This window comes from Argiope bruennichi, chromosome 1, assembly GCF_947563725.1.
Source record: "Argiope bruennichi chromosome 1, qqArgBrue1.1, whole genome shotgun sequence".
Lineage (NCBI taxonomy): Eukaryota > Metazoa > Arthropoda > Arachnida > Araneae > Araneidae > Argiope > Argiope bruennichi.
Window position 1 is genome coordinate 103,676,303 of NC_079151.1, and position 12,255 is coordinate 103,688,557.

Here is a 12,255-nt window from a genome sequence, read left to right on the forward strand (position 1 = left end):
CGTTTTCTTTTTCATATTCGCACTCATCTCACGCATATTGACTCTGCTAGACTTGAGTCATGCCCTTGAAACATAAGAGATAAACACTATTGCCTTCCGCATTGTAGTGTTTTTGTTGTTTACTCATTTGTTGCCCTAAACAACAAGTAAAGTGTTCATAAGAAATTGGTTGTAGTTTTTTTTTAGTTATTTATGTATTTGTTGTCTTAAGGGGACAGTAGACTGATTCTATTAGGCACTTTTGGGAATTATTCAGTCAGGATTATGAAATTTTTAATGCGTATGTATTAAAATATAAATACGTTTCATTTCTTTAAAAAACATTTTAAAATGAGATATATATTCTTAAAATTTTTTTTAAATAATATAATTTCTTAAAATTTTAAAATATTTCAGACGATTTAATTTTTAATTTTTTCTATTTTTTTCTTATTACCCAATGTAAATTTGTTTGAAACAAAATTACATATAATTTTGTAATTCCAATTAAATGCTAATTTTTTATTTTTTAGCACACTTACTGAGTTTACATATAATTTTTTTTTTCGGAATTAAAATTGATTTTTAACGGGCTTTTCTTTTAATGTTTGCCAGAAATCTTCATTATCTTAATTTAATTTCTTCAAAAATTAAGACACCTGGATCATTTCAAAGATATTTAAATTTAATTACAATAACATTTTGAGAAAGGTCATTAAACCCTTTAAATATTTATTTTATTGAACAATGCATTTTATAACACTAATTTAGTTGAATATAAACATATATTTTGGTGATGAAACGGTAAAAAGATTGAACGGTTTCGTCCATTTTGGCTTCTTTTAAAGTGCACTGTCCCCTTAACCAACAAATGTTCATAAAAATGGTTGTAGTTTTTTTTAGTTATTTATGTACTTATTGTCCTAAAAAAACAAGTATATAATACATTTTACTTGTTATCCTAAACAATAAGTAAATTGTTCAGAAAAAATTGTGTTGGTTTTTGAAAAATGGGTTGTAGTTTTTTAATTATTTATTTACTGTTGTATTCAATAACCAGTAAAGTATTAAAAAAACCCCCCAAAAAAAAAACCAGGATCATTTTTTAGTATTTAAATTTAATCAATCAAGTTTTGAATGGTTGTAGTGTTGGTATAAACAATTAAAAGTAGGAAAATTTTACCAGCATTTTTTGTAGTCTTAAATAAGTTTTCGGAAAACATGAAAACATTTTACTTTAAATCAAATAGTATTTTTGAGAAATCTCATAAATAACAGTTTATATAATACAAACAATAATAATTCCAATTTATTTTCATTTATTTATGAGCCGAAGGGCGACAATCATGAAACAGAAATAAAATATTTTAAACTAATAACACAGAGTTCTAAATAACTTTTTGATATGAAGATGAGCTACATTGGGAGCTAAATCGGTGCCAACAATGGAACAGAAATTCTTTATCGAATTACAAATTTTAAAAGAAATTAGAGCTTGAGAAAACACGCACACACACACACACACACACACACACACACACACACACACACACACACACACACACACACACACACACACACACACACACAATACAGTTTCTTGAATTCATACACGCATAAATAAAAAAATCTGTTGCTTTATTTATTATAAAAATTATTATAAAATTATTTTATAAAAATAATTTTTTACAAAAATAACATTTATTATTTTTATTTAATATTATTTTTATAAAAATCTGAGTTATCATGAAATTAAATAAAAATGATTTTATTGATCTAATATCTTGAATTATGAAAAATATATTATTACTCCAGTTTCTTTGATGATTATCAGGGATTTAGCATTTAAATGCGATATTTGCTTGAAGTATAATTTTCGTAGAATATCATTTTTGTTTATGCCATGTATTTCATAGGAATCATTATAATCATAAATGATTATTCTGATTTTCTTCTTTGTCATTTTGAAAGGAGAATGGCATGTCACGTTAAATAAAATCTGATCAACATCTGATATGATTCTAATCTGTCTTTTAGAACCGTATAAGGATGTGAATTAACATTTTTCGAAATTTTACAAGATACACTCAATTCTAAAGAATGCTCTGAAACTGACTTTTCATTCAAAAGAATAACTATAAATTTATTTATAGCCGGAATTTTTTAAATTCTCATAACATGTACTCATGCTCAAATTTTATCACCAGTGAGCGGATAATGTGGAAAAAGATATATAAAAAATATATAGTTTTATTATCATTTTCTCAAACAAGGTTTAGAAACCCTTTTTACCAAAAAAATTATTTTGGTTCGAAATCTTTGTCCCAATTTCAAGAAAGAAAATATATAAGTTATTCAAATTAATCGATAATTTGAATGATTTATCATTCTTAATTTCCCCGATTGCTTATTAATTGCCTTGAGTTTGAGATAGAAATTCCGATTATCTTTTTTTCGGTTTTATTATTTAGAACTGCAATGTAAATAGGCCTCGAAAAGTTTAAACGCTTTGTGGATAAGATCTTTCTGCAGGTGTTGAAGTTTGGAGGAAATGAAAATTGCAATGTTCCATTCCTAAACAGTGCCAATATATTAGTTTAACTAAATTAAATACTATTGTATTTGTGGCCTGCGTCCTTGCATAGGGGTAGCGCAACTTTCCCATGATCTGGGCAACCCGGGTTCGAATCCCGGTTCGGGCATAGTTGTTCTTCATCTGTGTTCTATCTGTGACGTGTGTGAATGTGCCCCCTGTAAAAAGGGGTTGTGCAAGCGAATGTGTGAGTTTCATCTTCATATGAGCTAGAAGTCAGACTTCTGCCCTCGGGTACTCAGGGGTATTTACCCTCAGAAGCTACTGCACCCTCTTTCTGTGGTAACGAGGACATATCATCATCATCATCAGTGTATTTGTGAGATTGCTTATTTGTAGTTTTAACTTTCAGAAATAAGTTTTGAGAATTTTTACATTCTCATATATATATAGTACAGAGAAAGTATAGTAATAGTAAGAAAATTCAAACTCCAGATTTTGACGAACCTCCACGTTTTAGGCCTCCCTCAGTTCGAAAAATACAATTTGAAACATGTTCTTCTGTCGCTGAGAACGGTAACACAAAATCGCTTTGAAATAGATGGTTGAAATATGATATACAATTTTTTTAATTACAGATTTTTCTAAAATTTTGAATAAAATCCGTTCGGAGAAAGTCAATTTTTCGAACAGTTCGAATATAAGTTATCACGATAGTTACGAAACGAAGAGAGATAGACGATATAATTAAGTACAGAAAATTAACATTTATATTATAGACACCTACCAAATTTTGAGCCAAATACAACAACGGGTTGACAGTCTGCCCATCTATACTTCAAGTAAAATGTAAGTACGATATTTCAAAAACGCAATGATTTAAATAAATCAAAATTAGTAAGAAGTTTTTTGAGTACAAGTGCAGTTTTGTATCAGATTTTTGTTTCAACTGGTCGAGAAAAGCATGTCTAAAGCACAAATTAGTTTTTTGGATACTATTAACACGTGTCATTAATCGCATGCCATTAACATTGGGGTTAATTGCCAAATAACTCGCCAAGGATGACACGATAGACTCGATAAAAATGCTAAATTCACACCCAAAAGTTAATATTTCGTAACATTTATACGCCAGTGCCATGTAAGACGTTCTCTGGCATGTTTTCGCCCAAGTTTATTAGGGAGTATGCGAGAAAGTTTTAGAGAGACGACTCTCGCAGGTTTTGTTTCACTAAACATCTGACAGGCTGATTCAGGCTGAATACATTTGGGACAGAAAAGTCCTTCCATTTTAAAATTTTCGGAGAGGATAAAAATTGCTGTATCCTTTCCAACATGGTTTTCATGTATCTTTAAACCAGGATCATAATTTAACTAAATTAATTTAAATTGAAAATAGTGTGAGTATTTAATTGTCACCTCGGATTTGGAGAAATAAATGTTAAAGGATATTTCAGTTGATTTACTAATATCTGTTGTTTATATAGGTCTCGTGCTGTTTAAATAAATATGGCGAAAATTCCATTCGTCCAATGTGTGATAATTGTGGTAGCCTTTTCCAGATGATCTACATGTAGATTTAAGCCAGAGTTTTATTCTAATTAAAAATTAAACTGAAAATCATTTGAATTAACAACATTAGAAAGAGCAGAAAAAGAATGAAACGTTCGAAAAACTTATTTCATTTGAGTCAAAATTTTAAAAAATAAAATACTTCTTTAACCAAAGATATGAATATAAATGTTTGAATCAAATGGAGATAATCACAATTTTTCTTTATACACTTAATTTTTTTTCTTTCTTAAATTTACCATTTTGAATTTCTACCCTTCTTTTTAATTTCCTCATTCTTTCTTAAAGGAAGTTTAAAGATTCTTGGTAATCCATCTGCAATTCAAGGATTTGAGTTTAGCCTTGTGCTAAACAAATGGTGGTAAACAAATAATAGTAAACTTGTGGTCCATATAGGAATCCAAGATATTCATTTTGCTTTTAATATTGCCAATTCCGATTTCTGGATACATTTATGCATTTTTCTAACTTATATTATAAATGATATATATTGACAAAAAAGTCAATGTGTAAGACTCACAAATTTTTCTTAATTACATTAATTTTGGAAATAATAGAAATCATTCATTTCTAGTTTCACAATTCTATAAGAAACTATGTTAACTCTGAATAACTTCTTAAAGCAGTAATTCTTTCATTAATGGAGAGTCACTCATCCTTTCAATTGAACTGAAATCTTAAATTACCCAAATAACTTATCGTGGGAAAATAAGTTTGAGATTAAGAACGTGCTTCAATTAGCTTTTTTTATTGCATTATTTAAGTAAAAACGTAAACCATTTTCATGAATGAATGAATCACCGATGCGTTATGAAAAGGTCAGTTCTCGCAAATGTACAGAAATATCTGGAGCAAATCCCCTAAATGGATTTGTAATTAAAGAAAATCGCAAGTTCATCCTGATTTTTTAACATTTGAATCTATTTGTTTTAGAATTTAAATAAAATATATACATAAGAAAGGAAATAGTAATTTACTTATGTAGATTTCATTTACTTATGTCGCACGATGAAAAATTAGTTATGAAGGATTTAATGCTTGAGTGTTTAAAGTATCCATCATAAATGTGAAATTTCTTATTTGAACTTATCTTAAAACACTTGACCTTTGACGGGAACTCTTAAATGGATTTAACAATTTTCATTAATGCAAAATGTTAATTTTCAAATTCTCTCTATTGATGCATATTTTGCATAACTTCCATTGAATTCTTTCAGAAAACAATCGATAATCTTAAATTATCAATTTCTGATAATTTTTTTTTCGTTCAGGAAAATTTTTTGTAGTTGCAAATACCATTCTCAAGACAACAAGTATGCAATTAATAATAAGATAAAAGGGAAATTTGCTGAAATCAGATCATTGTGTAAATTTAATCTGTATCTTCAATTGCATTACATAATTGGCCGTAAAATGGACTTTTCATATTGAAATCTTTTCTTTCTTATGGAAATCACATGGAATCTTTGTTTAGAAGTAACTGCTTGGTTACAGGTATTTACAATTAATGTTTTATATTTAGAAACCATCAATAAAATATGGAAATAATTAATTAAAAAGAACTAATCAATTAAATAGAATATGACAAAAAATTTTATGTTTTACAGAAAGGAATAAGGTATATTTTTATTAGAAAATATTTATTTTACCATAATTTGAAATAATAATTTTAAAAAAATAATTTAAAGATAAAAAGAGCTGAACTTCTTGCTATTGTTCGTCAGAACCTTCTAAAACTGTATCATAATCAGTTCTTTTGCTTTAATTGGAAGTTTGAAACAATGGGAGAAATTCTAAATTTGAGGAAAAGATAAAAAAGCAGTTAAAGTTACAAATAGCCCTCATAAATTGGAAGTGGAACGAATTACAGCAAAAAAAAAAACAATAAAAGACCAAAGTATTGGCTCAAAGAATGAAAACTAAGGTCAAATGATGTTTCATCATATTGAGGAAAACAAAGTAAAAAAAAGTAACAGTAAAATGCTCAGATTGTCATATTACAGTGTACGCTGTATTACAGTGTTACAGTGTACGCTGGTGTAATTAGGACATTATGAATCAAAGTGTATCTTTGAAGAAATTAGCTGTCCTTATAGAAAACTAGTAGCCTATTATGGGAAAGCAGTTACCGTAATTGAACAAATGATACAATGCTTTTATTTTTTTTCTCTTTCACATATAATTAATAAAAATTTAATAATGCTGTTTTAAGAATAAATAAACTTGAAAACAATCCTACTCCTTTTTAATTTGATATGACTGTATATAAAGAAATTCGAAAGATGTAAATTTAATAATTGCTTTAAATTTACTGAAATATTCACTAAAATATATTTAAAAAATATTAATGAAAATGTATTTTCTTGTTTGCACCACTTTTCCATGGATTAAATTTCAACTGACTTGGTGAATGTCAACACGGCTTATTTTTAATTTAAAGGGCTTTAAAAATGTTGTGCAATTGCACAAATTGTCTGTTGCTGAAGTAGAATCCTTTCTAAAGAAATAAAACGATTTTTTATCTGATAAGATGCTTTGTTCAAGTAAAATCAATACTTACTGACGTTAATCATAAAATTTAATTACGTTTCTAATATGAATCAACTGTAGAAATAAATTTCAGGTCCATGAGTGTTTAAAGACATTAAAAATGACATAAATGCGAAAAATAAATATAATAAATGTCTTTAAAGAATGTGCATTCATAAAGTATATCAAAGAAATTTATTATTTTTTTTTTATGAATTAAACAAGTTCTTTCCGCAAATTTCATCCCATGCTCTGTGAAATATCTATTTTTTTTTCAAATTTCTTAAAATTATATGCTATTACAAGTTTGATTATTTACTTCCTTTTTTTAAAGTTAATTTAAGTTCATTCTATGCACAAACAGGTTATTTTCTATTTATATTATTTATTGAACTAAGTTATTGACTTTAAAAACAAGGGATATCTTCATATTAATTTATATTTAATTCATAATAATTGCAACCTTCACACTGATGATTTGGGATTCACAAGAAATTAATAGTTTTTATTCTTGGACAATGGAAATAAGTTAATAACTATGTAATAATGTATAGTTAATTATATATATTTTAACTATATATAATTAACTTGGTTTTGTGGTATAATTATGTTGTTTAATGCGTTTTCAAAAATTCCTCTCGGCAAGCTGGAAGACAAAGGTAGAGTCCTTTTCATTTAAGTTAGGGCTTGAAAATCATTTTTTAACCCTTAATTTCTGAGGTATTGAAGTTATCAAAAATCTTTAAATACAGATGTTGTTCGTTTTGATGAGGCACTAAGTTGGCTAATTTGATTTATTTTTCCGTTTTCAATATTAAAGAAGTTATAGCGATATGAAAATTTGAATCCCCCGGTATTTCCACACTCTTTGAGCTAGAAGCCCCCTCCCAAACCCTTTGAACAAAGGTTCATTTTGGATTCCAGGGGGCCATGATCTACGAAGAACTGCAGAACATTTCTGGAAACCATGGCATGAGAGCCGGTGCAATAGGTAGTCTTCCGATAGGAATCTTCCAAAACAATTCCCACTTTTGAGTTTCCCCATTTTTCATCTTTATTCTACTCATTTCTTTTTTGACTTTAAGTTATGTCAAATGCATCAACAATGTCAAAAAGATCGATCATGATTTTAAAAGATTAGATTTGCAGACTTCACTCAGGCAAGGCATTGAATTGTTTGCTTCTACTGACAGAAGATGCAAGATGTTTAAAATGAGGTGAAATGCATTTGTGCCAGAAGTGAGTCTTTCAAAATTATCATTTAAAAATGTTTGTATTAGTTGGCTCTAAATCCTGATTAGACAATCTATATCTGCAAAATGCTTGCTTTTTAAAGGGACATATTAAATAAATGTATAAGTTCATCTATAAAAAATGAAAGGGGATGAATTAATTGTCAGTATTGCCTATGACTTTCTGTTGTCTATGAATCAGATTATCGAAATATTAATTCTTTGACGAATGGTATAATTTATGAGCATTTCCTTCTATTATTACATGAAATTTATCTCGGCTTTTAATATTTACAGAAATACCCATTTATAGATTTTTCAGGTTATATTAAAATTTTTACTTTCTCTTCCTAAAAATTCCAAAATTCAATATGATTAAAGTTAAAATTTTAATTAATAGACAGCACTACATTTTTTATACATTTAAATAAGGAACAATTTTAACTAATTCGAAATCGATAAAAATTAAGTTTTTTCCTAGTTGTCTTTACAAATTAAATATGCTTGCTTATCTTATTAAGATTTAAAAAAAAACCCTAAACATTTGGAATTCATTTAATTTTAGATTAAGTAAAAAAATGACTTGAAATGCAGACGGTAGCAATTCAGATAATTTTTAATTAAATTTATTTTTAAAAATTCTATGTAATCGATTTAAAAGTTTTAGTTTAAGAATTGGTAATTTATTCAAACAATATCTAATGCTTTATTTATATAAAATGTGTTCCATAATTATAGGTTGCTGAAACATCTTCACTTGCTTTGTTTACAGCAGCGATAACTAGTCTTCAGTGTTTTGAGTATTTTTTTCAATTATTTTGTAGATTTAAAAATTATCAAAGCTATTTTTCTTATTATTCATCATTTTTTGTTTAATATTTTCATTACGAAATAAAGATAAATATTTTAGTTCCCCCTAGATACGAATTATTCAAGGAAATTATTAATAGGAAATTTAATTTGCTCTTACTTTAGATAATTTCTACCTAAAATCAATATAAAAAGTGTATTTGCTAATATTGCAATCAAGCGTATCATCAAAAATTAATTACTACTTTCCTTTCTTGAAGACAATGAAGTATTGGAGCAATATTTATTACTTTTAATGATTTCCGTGTTTAATGTGAATTTTCTCTCTTCTTTTCATACTTTTTATTTGTATTCAATGTTAACCATGAATAATTTTCGCAATGTTGAAATTTCTGCCCTTTCGAAAAGATTCGTTTATATTGTATTGACTCATTTGCGAATATTTTTTGTAAATATTGGTTTTCCATGGAAGCGCTTTTGCATTACTCCTTCAATTGTTTCTAGGCAAGGTTGGTGAAACATCGAATTAAGAAATCATACCTCTATTTAAGACATCGCGAAAATGTCCATTGATGCATTTCAGATGAGCATCTGATAGCAACAGTAGATAACCTTGTTGGATTCTTGGTTTTAAACAACGGAGCGCCGTAAGTTCATTCCCGTTTTTTGGTTAACAATTTAAATGTTTTAACTATATCTCTCTGAAATTAGTTATTTGATTTGTTATGGATAGCTTTGCTTTCAGATTTCCATGAAATTTTCCAGTATGTCTTTAGATTTTTCCTCATTTAACTAGAGAGAGAACAGAATAGTATTATATTTGTGAAATGTATTTAATATTTCATAAATATAATGACATTTAAGCTATTTATGATAAAATCACGATAGAACTATACTGGTAAGAATGAATTTATTCATTTTCAGTCTCTCTATTAAGTAATATTTGATATGTGGTCTGATAATTGTAGAAGAAAAGACAATAAACAAAGTTAATAATTTTTATGCTTGTACATCTATCGTTTGACAACACAATTTACTATCATTTACTTATTTTATGTCTATGACATCAATAAAGTTTTATAATGTGTACTTATATAATACATATTATAATAATATATAACCATTATATAACCATAATATAATGGTTATATATATAATATATAACTATTTATAATATAACCATATATATGCATTATAATATATATAATATGATTTTTCTGCTATTCCGCTGTTCTTGAAGAATTTTTCTTCGTTTTCTGAAAAACACCCTGTTTTCAATAAAAATAATCTTAAAGGTTTAGAGGGAATCTTCTGATTCAAGAGCCAATTTTTTTCAATTCTATTGTAATATTCTCTCAATTCTTTTTTTAATAACGACCTTCCTATATTCGTTTTCAACAGTTCTGATTTTTAATGAATCAATTTTCAGCAAACGCTACTCTTCCATTGTCTATGGTTTGCAGGGTCGGTTTCAGAATCGAAGGATTTTGAATTTGATATTTGCCTCCAAGGAACATTGTCCGTGTATCCGAGTGGAGGAAAAAAATAAACAAAAAACACGTGGTCTGTAACCCTGCACCCTCATGTTGCGTTGATCTCGACATTAAGACAATTAAATTTTCGTTATCTAATCAATGCGTTGTTCCATTAAAATTTTCCCCAAGATACTCTCAATAAAAGACATTCCAGATTCTTTTGCAGTTTGTTTTGGCTTTTATTGATTAGATCTAAAAGAAATCACTTTGCCATTGTATCACTTTGGCATAGAAGAATGTTTCGTAATCGGAGGATTATGAATATGATTTCATTGAAATCTGTCTGACGCCTTAACAGTCAAACATACTTATTATATTGTCTAAGTGGCTATCGTCCTCCAACTTCAATGGTATCACTGTTAAAAGAATGCTATGCGGCTCAAGAAAAGCTTTAGATACCTGACCATTCCTTTGGTCTTTCGCATTCTTTGGATAAGTTCTTTTAATATTAACCTAACCGTGTTATTTTGAAAATATTAAAGTTCTAAACATTGGCCCTCTGGCAGTATATATTATTGTAAAATATATTATTTTAGTACTATGTCTATTTCAGTGTCGATGTTTTGGTAGTTTGGGATATTCCGCAGTTTGATTCGGTTATTAATGAATAGATCTAAAAGAAATCACTTTCGCCATTGTATCGATTTGATATAGAAGAGTGTTTCGTAGTTAAGGAATTTTGAATATGATTTCATCAAAATCATTCTTAAGTCTTTTTAGTCTTAAGTATTCTTAGTATATTCTCTAGTGACTGTTATACTCCTAAGCAATGGTATCGCTATAAAGAGAATACGATGTGGCTCAAAAAAAGTTTTAAATATCTGACCATTGCTACGTTTTTTTGCATTTTTTTGGATACATTTCTTTTAATAATAATCTTTCCGTATTATTTTGAAATTATTACAGGTTTAAATACTGGCCTTATAACAAGATGTAATTAAAATATACGATTTCGGCACTGTGTCTTTTTCAATTTTGATAATTTGGAATCCGAATGCACAAAATATCCATATACTTAAAGAGATATTATAGATGTAATTTTGGTGACGGATATTCTCATGCAGGAATAACGTCGATATTAAAAGTATAAAGCAACTCAAAAGTAATTCTTGTTTTCTGGGCAAAGTAAAAATAATGTTCGAAGCTTCATTTTTGGATATCTTTCAAATTTCCAAATAAAAAAATATGATAACTACAACTAACAAATCATATAACAGAAAACTGAATTGTGGATGGTGTACCCCCCCCCCCGATTCCTCGTCTTGAATTATTAATCATAAATAAATAGTTGCTATAAGTCATAGTCCATTTATAGCTTGAATAATGCTTTTATTTTATTTTCATGGTATTTCTGCTTTTTAATTATGTTTGTGTATTTTAATGACCACATCAATATGACACTGAATGCAAACTTGGAACTGATTTTCATTTATACAACCTAAAATATTAATAGAAATAGTCTATAAATGCTTCATTAAAAAACAAACAATGTTGATCAGAGAATATTATGAAATTAAAAAAAATTGTTCACTTCAGGAACAAGAATTTGATTTTGGTCGCTCAAAATGATCTATATGCTTTGCTGACACTCATTTATTTGTAATTCTTTTTTTAGCATTTGTATTTTCAGTTTTATTTTGGATTCCATACATATTTTGGGTAATTTTTCCCTCAAACTTTCAATCGCTTTATTCTCTTTTATTTTGATTGAGCCTACAAGGGCAAAATGTTCAAGCGTATGTTGAGGCTGTCTTGCGCTGCCTTGGAATGATGTCAAACCATTATTTGAATTATATTGAAAAGCCCGAATTGCATATTCGGATGGCTGTTAGGTATTCCGATTGTTCTGTTTTATATACCTAGGATATTAAAGCGTATGCATTAACCACTTCCACAAAGTGTGCATGCGTGCCTCGCTTTTCGCAGTGAACATTTTGAATATATTTCTATGCAAACATGAGCAAAAAAAATCGATGTTCATGTTTTTTGTACACCAGATATGAAGTCATAATTTTCTCTCTCATTTGTCTCGAAACGTAGCTCTTTGGCAGAATTTCAAGTAATG

General features: G+C 28.0%; 1 protein-coding gene across 3 annotated transcripts in view; it reads left to right on the forward strand.

The window, feature by feature from the left end:
- LOC129965626 (class A basic helix-loop-helix protein 15-like) overlaps positions 1 to 12,255 on the forward strand; it is a 528,564-nt gene that overhangs the window by 31,429 nt on the left and 484,880 nt on the right. The window contains exon 1 of one of the 3 annotated variants that reach the window (XM_056079693.1): positions 9,229 to 9,302. The exons of the other annotated variants lie outside the window; for them this stretch is intronic. The gene's annotated coding sequence lies outside the window, so the exon portion shown is untranslated. Of the gene's footprint in view, positions 1 to 9,228; positions 9,303 to 12,255 lie in introns of those variants that run through there. 3 annotated transcript variants of the gene reach the window in all.